The following is a 13,450-nucleotide window of genomic DNA, read 5'->3' on the forward strand; positions in this document are numbered from 1 at the left end:
GTTGGTTTGTAATTTTGAGTTATTTGCTGATGAACCCATGTGCAGATACATTTCAAAATGACTAGATCTGTATAGTGGGTGTGTTTGAATGGCATGATAAACCATGGTTTGTGTCAAGTATTGTTTGTTACTTAAGCCAAGAACTGCGTAGTAGGTTTTTGGTTGGTTTTTGGCTTGTTTCTCTGCTACTCCACTTTTCAGCTGCTTTTTCAGAGTGGTAAGCTGGTGAAATATGCCAGGGAACAGCCAGGGATGCAGGCTCATACATCATGTTTCAAACAAGGCAGAATTTGTAAGCCAACCAAACACACACACACGGATTTAGAGTGTGATTTGTAAGTAGTTAATCAACCTTGCTAGCAGAAGTGGTTGTACAAACTAGATCTGAACAGACCACAATATCACTAGTGATGGTATGCAATTATGGGAATAGTAAATCAAGCATGGGGGATCTTTGGCCCTCCAGGTGTTTTGATTTCAGCTCCTATAACAGCTTAGCATTGGTCATACTGAGTGACACGTCTGACTGTTAACATCCAAAATATCTAGACAGCCAAAGGTTCCCTCAAAATAGGACTCCAAAGATTCCTGATGCCTCACAGTTATGCTTTGGGATGTTTAAAACATTCAATATTATGAAGCTGCGACCAGTGTTTGGGGTGTGGTATGCATTCACAGCATCCCCAGCAAATCTAATTAATTCTTCTCTTGCCCTTGGCATCTGAACTGCTGAAACTTGCATGAATGAAATGTATTGCCAAAAGCCTTTTAACAGCCACTGAATGCTCTCTTGGCATCTCAAGAATGTGTTTGCCAACCTGTGACCACTCTGAGTGTTTTTTTCGTGTAGGTATTAAGGTGTGGCTGAGATCCTGCTGCTGCTACGTACCTGAAACCTAAGAACGGGCATATTTCTTTTGAGAGAGAAAGAGAGAGAGACTGAGAGTGGGAGAGAGAAAGGATTCCTAGAGCTAAGCACAAAGCACTTGGAACAAGGTACATATGCTTTAATTTACACTTGCATTTGCAGTTCTATTAATAGTTTACAGCCTCTTTAAACTGTATATTCATTTCAAGAATAAGTTCAGAGAGTATGTATTAATCATGTTTATATTCCACTACTCTGCCAAAGATCTCAAAGCTCCCTACTTTATGAAATCCAGAGCACCCCTGAATGGAATGCTAATCAGGGGGCATTACTACTGGATGGATGATAGTTTTAAGTGAGTTCTTCCTCTTCTCTGCAGCTCCTTATCAGGGATTTGCCAGAACAGCTCTGGCTCCAGAGGGAAGGGAAAACTGATGAGTATGACTTCCCAGCCCCAAATCACTGTTCGATTCTCCTTTAGCATCTGCTGGCACTCTGTACCTTCCACAAATGGAAACATTGTCCATTCTTTTGTAGGAAGGCGTGGATTCAACCCATTACCTAATCCCTTCCCCTGACAATCACCCTGTGAAGTAGAGTTGGTTATGTGAGCGTGGTCAAAGTCACCTAGTTGGTTATATGACACAACAAAGATTTCCTGGTGTAATTTTACCACTTTGTCAGTGGGAAAGGTGGAGCAATAATATAATGTTGTGATTTGCCCCAAGCAGCAAAGTGATTTGGACTAGCCCTGCTCCCTTTATTTATAGCAACCATGATCATGCCTGGGGATGATGGGAATTCTAATCCAACTCATGGCCATTCTTGTTAGCTCAAGTTAATGAATTCAAGACATTTTGCAGACTGAGACAAAAGGAAAATTGGTACTTTCCCCCAGTTTAGTGTATATAAAGTGACAAGACAACTGTTAGGGGAACAACGTTCTCCACAAGCCAACATAATCAAGAAAGGGCACATAACATACTCAGTTCACTTTCGAGTACCTGGCCCCTGCTCTCTGATCTCCAAAAGTCTGAGGTATGAGGCAGTTGCTTCCCTTTGCCGAATGCTAGCTTGGTTGGGAGCTGTAGTCCAAAACAACTGGAAGGCAGTAGTTACTGAAAGGCCCATCTCAGTAACGTGACCATTAAACCGTAATAATATGCTACCCAAGATTAGAGGACACATCCATTCCCAGGCAAGTGGAGCAATACAAACCATATCGTGCCATGCGGGCCCTGTTGTCCAGTTGGCAGGGCTGGAGTGTGGTTAAAGTAGACTTCAGATAAGAACAATGCTCTAATGGGCTGTTGTTAAATTGAAAATGTTAATGCAGTGATGAGAATGTGTGATCCTCACAATGTTGTTAGACCCATCAAACCTAAGCCAGTATAGTTAATGGTGACAGAGTGTGGGAGATGTAGTCCAACCAAGTCTGTAGATCACATTCTGCCCACCCTGTCTAAGAGGTGACGACTGAAAGGAGAGAAATGACTGTTAGAGAAGCTGCTTAGCTCTTCCAACCTTTTATTCAAAATTGCCTCATGTCAGGTGCTTTTCCATTTAAGAAAAAAAAGTATATACATTGTCTCTAAAACAATTCCAGAGACAGTTTGCATTTTTGCTATATGCATTGCTTCACGTCAGTCTTCGGGGGGGGGGGGGGGGGGGGAGACAAAATCAACTTGGCTACCAAAGGGTAACCACTTTTTAGTTGTCAGATTAAGGTTTCGCTTGGACAAAAGAGCTGGATGCAGTGACAGAGCTGCAATTGTCAAAGAGAGGGCAGTGGGAAGGTGGGGGGCTACAATAAACCATCTTGTTAAAGGGATGCAAAGAAGCGGCAGAATTTCACGACATGCAGGTCTGAATGTTCCTTAGCAGGAGCCATGGCCCTTTGTAGTAACTACTTGCATGGCATTTTTCAGGATATGAGTTCCACTGCTCAGCAATTTCCAATTAATGAGCTCTTCTGAGAAAGTCGGAACTCTAGAATCTTGGGGGCTAATTTAGGAGGTGAAGTGCCGGCCTTAGTAAGTAAATTTCTATAGCAAGTACATCTCTATACTGCTTATCAGTGCAGTTAAGCACTCCCTAAGGGTTTACAATGTGTAAGGTAACTGCCCCCAACAAGTTGGGTACTCATTTTAGTAACCTATGGAAGGATTCAAAGCTGAGTCGACTCTGGACCCCGCCTGGGATCAAGCTCATAATCTTATGGCTGTGAATGGCTGCAGTACAGGCATTTAACCACTACATCACCAAGGCTCCTTCTGATGTGCTTATAGCTGTTTTCTGGGAGAGAGAAAGGCCATAAAATTCAGAAGGAATAACAAAAGGGTTGCATTTCGGTACCTTATAAACTATTGCCCGAGGCAGTAGCTTTACTCCCCATATTGGTTTAGCCAGCCCTATAAAGATTCAGACTGCAAACATAGACCTTCATTTGTTGGGTTGTGCACTAGAAAATACATACAGCTTACTCTTGCTGTAAGAATCATCACATCGAGTGTGTGTAGTCCTTACAGTAGAGCACAGTGTGCTCCCTCCCCTTATGATCCTTAGAACCATGTGGTGAAATAAGACAGACAAGATATTTATTTCCTCCTGTTTATGTATGCAATACTACTGCTGAAAAAATAATGTTGGAAAGTGCACTAAGGGGCAGTACAGACCAGCAGTTTTTGGGCTGAACTACGACTGAGCATCTACATGCCCCCAGCCCTAGTTCCGCCACTTGGCCGCCATCATGGTGTGCTCCTGTCCCTATGGCACACGCCATGTTGGCATCCATGGTGCACAGGGCCCAAATGGCACTGGCCAGAAGGGGCATCACCATGGTGCATGAGCACACGAATGACACCCCTTCCACGAAGCTGCTCAGAGCAGCTTCTTTTGGGTTGCAGATTGGTGCTGCAGCGTGTGGCTTCTGCAGCACCAATCCAGGGCACACAGGGGTGGCACCTAGCCACCCGTCTATATAGCCCCTAAGAGATGCAAACTGCAACTTGATTGGCATACAATCCAGTGGGGAAAATCTCATCTAATAGTATTTGTGACGTTTCTGACAATTATTAACTGCACTGGTGTGGTGCCATGGGATGTTCAGTGGCTCAGGGAACTAAGCAAATTGTAGTTTAACTTCATTGAAGGAAAGAACATTATCAGTTTGAATGGTATAAAAATGCCACATTTGGAAGTTGAGGACTGTCAAGAGATTCTAGGCTATACAGAAGAAAACTGCACATTGATCATGCAGGCAAGAAGAATGGGGAAATTGGAGTAAGAAAAAGAAACCTGAAGGAGGGGTAGATGAATAAAGGATATTTTAAAGAAAATGGGCCACAGAAATGGAGAACTGGAGAACTGGATGGCTTCCATGAAGCAGTGTGAAGAAAAGGATGGACTTTATGTGGCAGTCAAGAGACGTTGTCCAGACTCTGATTCATTATGGCACTATAGCTACATCACATTCTAGGCCGTGGCAGTGGAAGTAAAAGACAAAACAAAAAACCCAGTGGAAGTGGTAGCTCTGGAGAAATCGACCTCTCAGAGCCAAAAAAACTGTTTCTTGCTACCCCTCCAGTGACTTCGATGTCAGTAAGCCAGTGAAACTTCTCCAGCTTTTTGTCTAAACTTTAAAATAGTATTCAAGATCACAGCTAAAGTGCATAATTTAAAACAATGTCCTTTCATGATACATTGTGGCTGTAGCCCTCAAACTCCTTTATTTATTTAGAGTTTGAGAAAATCCTTCCAATCGCAGAAGACATTCCAGATTAAATTTTGCTCTGGCTGCAGTTCAGAATTCGATACCATGTACATTTCTCATTATTTCTCCGACAACGCCTCACACTCTTTTTAAAAATACCTATGTGAGATATTTTAAATTTCCCACTGAGCAGTCACACCCGTTGGTAGTGAAAATGGGGGACTGTTCTTTTTCTGGGATTAAAGACGTAGAGCAAAAAGCCAAAATAAGACATGAACACACATATGCGCACACAAATGGTGTTGTTATGAAGAACAACTTGTTTTTGTGATGGCATGTTTCTTCACTCTCTGCCCTGTTCTGTTTGTGCATTAAAGGAAACAGTGGACCAGATAAAGAGTAGAAAAATAAATAAATAAAATGCAAGTGGATTTTAACTGAATTGGTATGTGTACAAGGTGAACTCCCTTTTCCACACCTCCCTTCCCCTCCCTAAATGACTCAGCCTCTGGTAGAGGAGCCTTGAAGCTGTTAAGATTCTCAGATGGACGGCAACACTACTCTTCTGTAAACAGCACTGCCACAACAGGTTATCACCAAAAGTGCCACCAGACTCTGGGTCTTCCTATTGATGGTATACAAAGGTAAGCATTGGTTTTAATATGGTCTGTGGATGTTTATAGGACAGATTGTCTCAAGACGACTTGACCTACAGCAGCCAATCTGAGATGGAGGGGTCAGTTTTTATTATACAGTAATTCTATTATTCCACTGATTTGCATTTCCTAAGCTATGGTGCCTTCCAAATGTCTGGTGGCATCTCAAAATGTCTATACAAAAGCTGGGGTTTCAAACTCACGGCAAGTATTTAGCAGAACATGATTGTAGAATGTAATGTTTACACTTATTTCACTACCTTATTGTTGTTTGCTTAAAATGATAGTCTGCTATGCACTCTATTTGAAAGATGATCTGCTTAATCCTTTTGTTTGGTGTCATATGTAGAAGACATTGGTAGGAGTAAAATTATACGTCACTGTATCCTATGTGGTATAAGCTGTATATATCACAGCTTCTTGCAGGCAGGGAGTTAGAAAACCAGCAGTCAAGTCTTAAAAGAGAAGACTATGATCCAAAGGAAATGAAGTTAACTGAGAGTTAACTGTTCTGCTTCATTTCAAGCACATAACACATCTTTTAAGCAGAGAGATGTTCCTTTGTTCAAAATAATTATGAAGTAACTTTTTAGACAGTTCAAAAGCCTCACTCTGCAGAAACAGGAACCCATTTGCATGCTAGTAAGAAAACCAAATTCACACAAATCAGAATTCTGACATAGTAATGTGCTGGTTTTATGCTACTTGCAGTTTTAAGGATAAATTCTTTTCAAGACAGAATCTTCTCCACCCAGATCCTGAAAAACTGGTTCCTGCAGCCTGCTTTCCTATGAATAGACAAGTGATTTCAGCTTTACTTATATTTTGTACTCTGTTTTAAAAACCTTCTCCTTTCTCTTTGTAATCTTCTCCAATGAGTGAAAGAATGATCAATATCTTGTGTAGTCAGCTCTCGGTATCCATGGATTCTTTATCCATGTATTCAACCTTCCACAATAAGAAAATACTAAATAAATAAATAAATAAATAAATAAATAAATAAATAAATAAAATGTCCAAAAAGCAAACCTTGATTTTGCATTTTATATAAGAGACACCATTTTATTACACCATTGTATTTAATGGGAGTTGAGCATCCACAGATCTTGGTATCCACAGGGGATCCTGGAACCAAACTCTAGCAGATACCAAGGGCCCACTGTGATTCTTAGACACAAACTAGGATCTATATCAGTCTGTGATATTATTTATGGTGGATAACTTAGAAAAAGAGATTGAAGTTGAAAATCCATTTGGCTCTAAAATATGCACATGGTAACATTGCTGTTGTGTTGACCAAATGTCCACTCAGTGTTTTAGAAAGGCCCAATGACACTTCCATGATCTTAAGGCAGACTCCTTACTGTTCGGTCCAAATAGAATGGGGCTGGGGTTAAAGTATGTTACAAGCTGGCTGGCTGGATCTTCAAAGCCCCAACTAAGAAAGCAAACAAACAAACAAACAGGGAGAAGCACTTTTGTGGGAGGTTAGGTGGGAGAAGGATGCTTCAGTCTATCCTTCCAATCCCTCTAGTGTGCTTTAAATACTATCTAAATGTACACACGTTATAGGGGTTTGACCTGTATCTAGGCATTAGATATCATTTGGCCTATATTTTTTAGATTGCTTGTATGTTCAGTAGATTCCTAGAAGATACAGTATGTTGTTTTCTTATTTCTAAAAAAAACAAAAAACCTGTCACATTTATGTAGTAGAAGCTTCTATTGCAATGGGTTTAGAGGAATCATCAATATAAAATATGCCCCTGATTTTTTTTTTACAAAAACCCAAAATATATTAAAATACTGCATTTCTAAACAATGACTACTAGGTATTACCAGAACAAAGCCTTTAGTAAATATTTTATATAGTTAAAACATATACACTTCTTCCTCCATATTCGCTAGGGTTAGGGGCACAAGACCCCCGTGAATATGGAAAAACCGCAAATAACAAAAACACCATGTTTTACTCTCTAGGAACCTCTAGGTCTTCTAGTGCAACTCTGTGGTCAACATCCAACAGACACTGACCTTAGAAGTGCACTGGAGGAGCTGCAAATGCCTAGTAGAGTATTCTTTCTAGGAATCTCTAGGTTCTTCATTGCAATTTTTGGTTAAAGTAGATCATAGAGTTGCATTGGAGGACCTAGATATTCCCAGAGAGAATATATTAATCAAATCAGAAAATAATCAAATCCATAAATATCAAAGCTGCAAATATGGAGGAATGACTGTATACAAGTTCAAGTTAACGTTTATTGTACTACCCAAAGGCCATGACAAAAAGAGCTTATCAAAAAGCATAAAACATTTAAAACAAAAGGCACAGAATATCAAGGGCAAAAAATGTCCCAACATTTAGTGTGCAGTTAAAATAGTTAACTGTTAAAAAGGACAAAAGGAAAAAGAGACATCTTTCCTGAATATTAGTAAACATATACAATAAAATTATAAAATCTAATTAAAACTTGGCATCTCCATGACAATTTATGGCAATTTACACACACACACACAAACACATTTAGCTAACCAATTTATTACCTGAGAGTTATTTATTTCCTGCCTTTATTCTACCATGTCATTAAAAGGTCCCATATTGAGAACCAGTAGAATAAAGGACAGGAATTGCCCACCCATATCCACCAATTTTGTCCAGTGGGAAATAAAGGCCAGAAACCTGATGGTGGCTTACACCTGTGTCACTATACCAGCATAGACAGTAGCGACAGGAGAGAAAAGGCTATGGATGTAGTAGTTGTGAAAGCGGTTTTTCTCTTGTACAGATGGGAGTGGACTGGGGTAAGGAGGGTATTACTTAAGCCTGGCTCTCCTCTGATGTCACTTCAAATAGACTTCTAGAGGCCAAGTAATATTTCACCAGGGCCAGATGCTAATTATTACAGAAGAATGTATTTGTCAAATGCTGGTCAGGCCCCACCTGGAATACTGTGTCCAGTTCTGAGCACCACAATTCAAAAAGGATGTTGAGAAACTGGATCGTGTCCAAAGGAGGGCGACTAAAATGGTGAAGGGTCTGGAAACCATGCCCTATGAGGCGCGACTGAGGGAGCTGGGGATGTTTAGCCTGGAGAAGAGAAGGTTAAGGGGTGATAGGATAGCCCTGTTTAAATACTTAAAGGGATGTCACATTGAGGAGAGAGCTAGCTTGTTTTCTGCTGCTCCAGAGACTAGGACCCGGAGCAATGGATGCAAGCTCCAGGAAAAGAGATTCCACCTCAACATTAGGAGGACCTTCCTGACAGTGAGGGCTGTTCAACAATCCAACACACTTCCTTGGAGTGTAGTGGAATCTCCTTCCTTAGAGGTTTTTAAACAGAGGCTGGATGGCTATGATTGGGGATGCTTTGATTGAGATTTTCTGCATGGCAGGGGGTTGGGCAGGATGGCTCTTGCGGTCTCTTCCAATTCTATGATTCTATAATTCTATGATTCTAGTCATTGCAGCATAGCAATCCTGTTGCTGAATAATTAGCAGAGTAACTGATACTTAATGAGAGAAATCATATTTTTAATATAAAGAATATTTGGGATAGGATAAAAGGAGGTCTCCTTTCTGTGATGTGTGCACCTGTGGCAGGTGATACAGATGGATAAATAAGAGCAGAATACTTTCCAGAGAAAAGAACACCATCTTGCTTTTCTTAAGGCAAGGATAGGGAAACATTTTCACCAAAGGTCCAAATGTAAGTTCAGATAACTTCTTCAAGCAATGCATTCCAGTGGTGGATAGAACCAAAATCAAAAAGGTGGGACCAGAAATTCCAGCTTAGCTCAGAGCTCTTTACCTTTAGGAGAGACATCTCAAACTTTCAGAATGTGCAGGAAACAGAGCTGGATATTCACCAAATGATGGTGCCATGGGGAAAGGCTGTACAGCCACTTGAGCGAAATCTAGCAGGATGGATTGGGATTTTAGGAGACCTGACTTTAGATCCAGAGCCTCAGTTTTCCCACCATTGTCTTAAAACAGAAGGGCAAGTCATATGATTCCTGTAGGAAGAACAACATCACTCTGTAGGATAGTGTGTCTCCTACAGCAAATACATAAGATGTTGATATTATACAAGTGCACATATCCATTTACACATCCTGCTGCAAATTGGTTTTATAGAAGTGCAAGCCTGGGTGTTTAAAAATGTATGTATGCATGTATGTATGTATGTATGTATGTTGCGTATTGTTTGCTGCAGGAATCACTTGCATAACACCAGTTTCTCCCTGCAGCAATCACTTGTGTGGCAACATACATATATAGAGAGCAGTAGTTATAAAGGAGGACCTTATATACACTTGGCAGACTACTCTGGGGATATCCTGGAGTATCTAGGTCCCAAAGCTGCCCCAATCTCCCCCGTTACCTGGACCTCCATTCCCACACTGCAGTCACTGTCCACATGGGTGTCCTGCTGAGTCTCCCAGGATGTCCACACTGCTGTGGATCATTCACTTCCGAAGACAGAACGAGGCTCACTTCTGAGGACAGAGTGAGGCACCCAGCTTCATGGTTAGGTGCCTTGTTCTGACCTTAAAGCGAGCAACTGGCAACAGTGGCAGATATGCCAGGTAACTCAGCAGGATGCCCATACAGACAGCCACTCCAATGTGGGAATGAAGGATTCTAGATCTTCCAGAAATATCCAATGTTAGAAGTAAAGTTTTTTTTAAAAAAAATCACGTTAAGGGTGTTATACCCCAGTTCTGGTATTGAATGGACATTGTCTTCTAGATTGTTTGTTCGTATTCTTATTTTATTTTATTTTATTTTAGCAGCAGAACAAAGGTTTGGGCCATGCATCATTTGAACAGGATACTGCTAGAACTAGGCGGGGGGTACAGGCCTTTTGGCCCATGCAGACAAGGGAGATTATCGCACTGCGTTCTGAGACCGTTCTCATCACGTGATGAGAACGGAACGCATTTGAGTATACCGCACGTATGTGTTCCAATCGGGTTCTCAGAATGCTTAAATGTGTTCCAAATGTGTTCCAGGAGGGTACAGATATGAATGTGTTCCCAGAGAGCTGAAACGTGATGAGAACGTTCCAACAGAGGTGTGTGCGATATTCTTATCTGTTCTCAAATTCGTTCTCTCATTCCTCCGTCTCCTGATTGGCTGAAAGAATGACAGGCAGGGAGGGAGGCAGGCAGGCGAGCGACTGCAGTGAGGGAAGGTGTGTGTGTGTGAGGGGGGAAAGAAGGAGGGAGGGAAGGGAGGAAAGTTGGGACAAGTGAGAGAAGAGGAAAGAAGGGAAAGAGAGAGAAAGAGAGAGGGAAACAGGGGGGCCAGAGCAGAGAGCAAGAGGGAGAGGGTCTGGCTGCTTCTGCGGGGCCTCTAGTGTCATGTCCAGCGGGGCTCCTGTGCTGGCAGCCTGCAGAAGGCAAGAATGGCAGGGATGCCCAGGACCTTCTCCTCCTTCCCTCCAGGAAGGAACCCACAAAAGCTCCTCTGTTTGGAGCAACACACAAAAGCAAGCAAACAACTCCCAGAATTCCATAGCAAAGAGCCAGACAAGAATTAAAGCGGGGAGGGAAGCTCACAGGCCCCACCTGGATTATTGTGTCCAGTTCTGGGCACCACAATTCAAAAAGGAGCGTGTCCAAAGGAGGGCGACTAAAATGGTGAAAGGTCTGGAAACCATGCCCTACAAGGAACGACTTAGGGAGCTGGGGATGTTTAGCCTGGAGAAGAGAAGATTAAGAGGTGATATGATAGCCCTGTTTAAATATTTGAAGGGATGTCACATTGATGAGGGAGCAAGCTTGTTTTCTGCTGCTCCAGAGACTAGGACCCGGAGCAATGGATGCAAGCTCCAGGAAAAGAGATCCCACTTCAATATTAGGAGGAACTTCCTGAGAGTAAGGGCTGTTTGACAGTGGAACACACTCTTTCCTCAGAGTGTAGTGGAGTCTCCTTCCTTGGAGGTCTTTAAGCAGAGGCTGGATGGCCATCTGTTGGGGATGCTTTGATTGTGATTTCCTGCATGGCAGAATGGGGTTGGACTGGATGGCCCTTGTGGTCTCTTCCAACTCTATGATTCTATGATTCTATGAAGGCACACATTACATGCGCACACACACAGGAGGCAAAAGGCTGACAAGCAGCCAAAATGGGGAATTGGGATGACAGCAGAGGACTCTTCTTTTCTAACCGGTTTAAAGAGCTGCTATGGCTGCCGGGGCTCTGCCCTTGGCCCAGTCCCCTCCCTGGCAACTTGCTTTTCTTCGGCTTGAAGAGACCTGCATGGAGCTCCTCCTTCTTCCCAGCCTTGCAAAGGAGGTTTGGGATGTAACTTGCAAGGCTCATCTCTCCCCATTTCTCTTTCTCCCTGCCTTCCTCCCGATCCCTCCTTCTTCCCTCCCTTCCCTCCCTCCTCCTTTCCCCCCTCTCTCTCTCACACACCCCCCTTCCCTCACTGCAGTCGCTCGCCTGCTTGCTTTCCTGCCTCCCTGCCTGTCATTCTTTCAGCCAATCAGGAGACGGAGGCGGCCTTGGTGGAATATGTTCTCGGAACGGTTTCAGGAATCGCTGTGCGGTAAAATGCAGTTCTGATCACGGTCTGATCACGTTCTAGTTTACTAATGCAGTAATATCTGTTCCAGGAACGTTCTCATCACGTGATGATAGGAACGTTCTCAGAACGCAGTGCGATAATCTCCAAGGCCTAGGAGATCTTGTATCCAGAAGAATGAAGTCCTCATTGTTTAGGACTTCCTGACAGTTAATTCCTGACAAGAAAAGAATTATCTTCTGCAATTTCTTTTACAACTTTTATGAAAGTCCTATCATTCACTATACATTCACCCCTACTTTCTCGCAGACTTGAGATCTGCTTTCTTGCTTATACATGGAGGGGCAACCTTCATTAACCCCAGTGGGGCACCCCCCATGACACAGGCCCGCCATGTGCTCGCTGGGGTGCATCCCATTCAAGCTTGAATTCAGGCGAGTCTCCATTTTCACTCTCTGTGTGTGTGTGTGTGTGTGTCCGGAATGGATTCATATGAGATCATTAAACCTGTCTTCTTCAAGGGGGTAGATGAGCAAAGTCACCTAACAGACAGATAAGTGTGGGTGAGTTGTCAGGAGTTGCACAGGACTACATTCTTGACTCTGTACCAGAAGCTCTTAACACAATCCGGCAGCTTTTCAAAAACAGCAAGCTCCTGTTTTTGAAAAGCTGCTGGATAAGTGTGGCTGGGGTCCGGCTGCAAATGGATTGCACTTGCCTGGCCTTGGCTGTATGCAATAACACCCAGTTTTGGCTTTTCAATCCCTCGTCTATCCCGCTGGGATTTGCAAGTGCAAATCTCTTTAGTTAGTCATGGATTCATATTGCTGGCAAGACAGAGAGAATTGGGTTTGATATTCTGGATTTCAGCTCCTGATTGAACAATGGCATTCAGGGAATTTTTGTCTGTGGTGGGCAAGAACTGATGTTTATTGTAGAACAGCAGAACAAGTTATTCAAATATGATGAATTTGGAATTTCAGCAAAGTAGTGCTGAAGAACCTGCCCCTCTCCATAAATAACTAAATAACTAAATAAATAACATTATCAACTTATTAACATATAGCAAAATAGGCTGCTGAGGCAATAGTTGTGGTTGTGGGGGGGGGGGGTTGGCGTGAGAAGCATAAAAATGTTCAAAAGTCATAGGGCTCTGTGGGGTGATGGAATTGGAGTCCATGGGGTCTGAAAGGCACTAGAGTGAGGAAGGAGCTTATCCCATGAACAAATAAGGTTTACCTCTTCCAGCTTGAATTAAGGATCTGGGATGCCCCCAGATGTTATCATACCTAAATTGCCACCTATCTAGCCAAGATAATTATTATTATTATTATTATTATTATTATTATTATTTTAATTTATATCCTGCCTCTCCCAACAGATCGATGTGGGTTACAATAATGCAAAAATGGCAATAAAATACATAATACTTATAAAAGCCAACAATACTTAATCCCTTACCCCTAACCCCCTCTATTCCTTAAAAACATATAAAATAACAATAATAACAGTATAAAATGCTAATTAAAATATGTTAAAAATGCACATAGTAGAGGCAGAGCATCTTCTTGGGCAGACAGGAAATATTTATAACTGTGGAAGGGAAGATTAATCTGGAAAGGCCTGCCGGAAGAGATCCATCATGAGAGCTTTCTTGAAGGCTTCAAAGGTGGTAATATGA

The 13,450-nt window shown here is 42.3% G+C and overlaps 1 protein-coding gene across 6 annotated transcripts in view; it reads left to right on the forward strand.

Moving 5' to 3' along the window:
- Positions 1–931: 931 nt before the first annotated feature.
- Positions 932–13,450, forward strand: part of SCEL (sciellin) — a 75,033-nt gene continuing 62,514 nt past the window's right edge. For 4 of the 6 annotated variants that reach the window (XM_089511146.1, XM_089511151.1, XM_089511150.1 and 1 more), the window contains exon 1: positions 932–996. The gene's annotated coding sequence lies outside the window, so the exon portion shown is untranslated. Of the gene's footprint in view, positions 997–5,085; positions 5,225–13,450 lie in introns of all 6 variants that reach the window. The other 2 variants (XM_089511147.1, XM_089511148.1) reach the window with 2 other exon arrangements.

The sequence above is a fragment of the Sceloporus occidentalis genome, unplaced genomic scaffold, assembly GCF_023333645.1.
Source record: "Sceloporus occidentalis isolate IW3139 unplaced genomic scaffold, rSceOcc1.0.p SCAF_2, whole genome shotgun sequence".
NCBI lineage: Eukaryota > Metazoa > Chordata > Lepidosauria > Squamata > Phrynosomatidae > Sceloporus > Sceloporus occidentalis.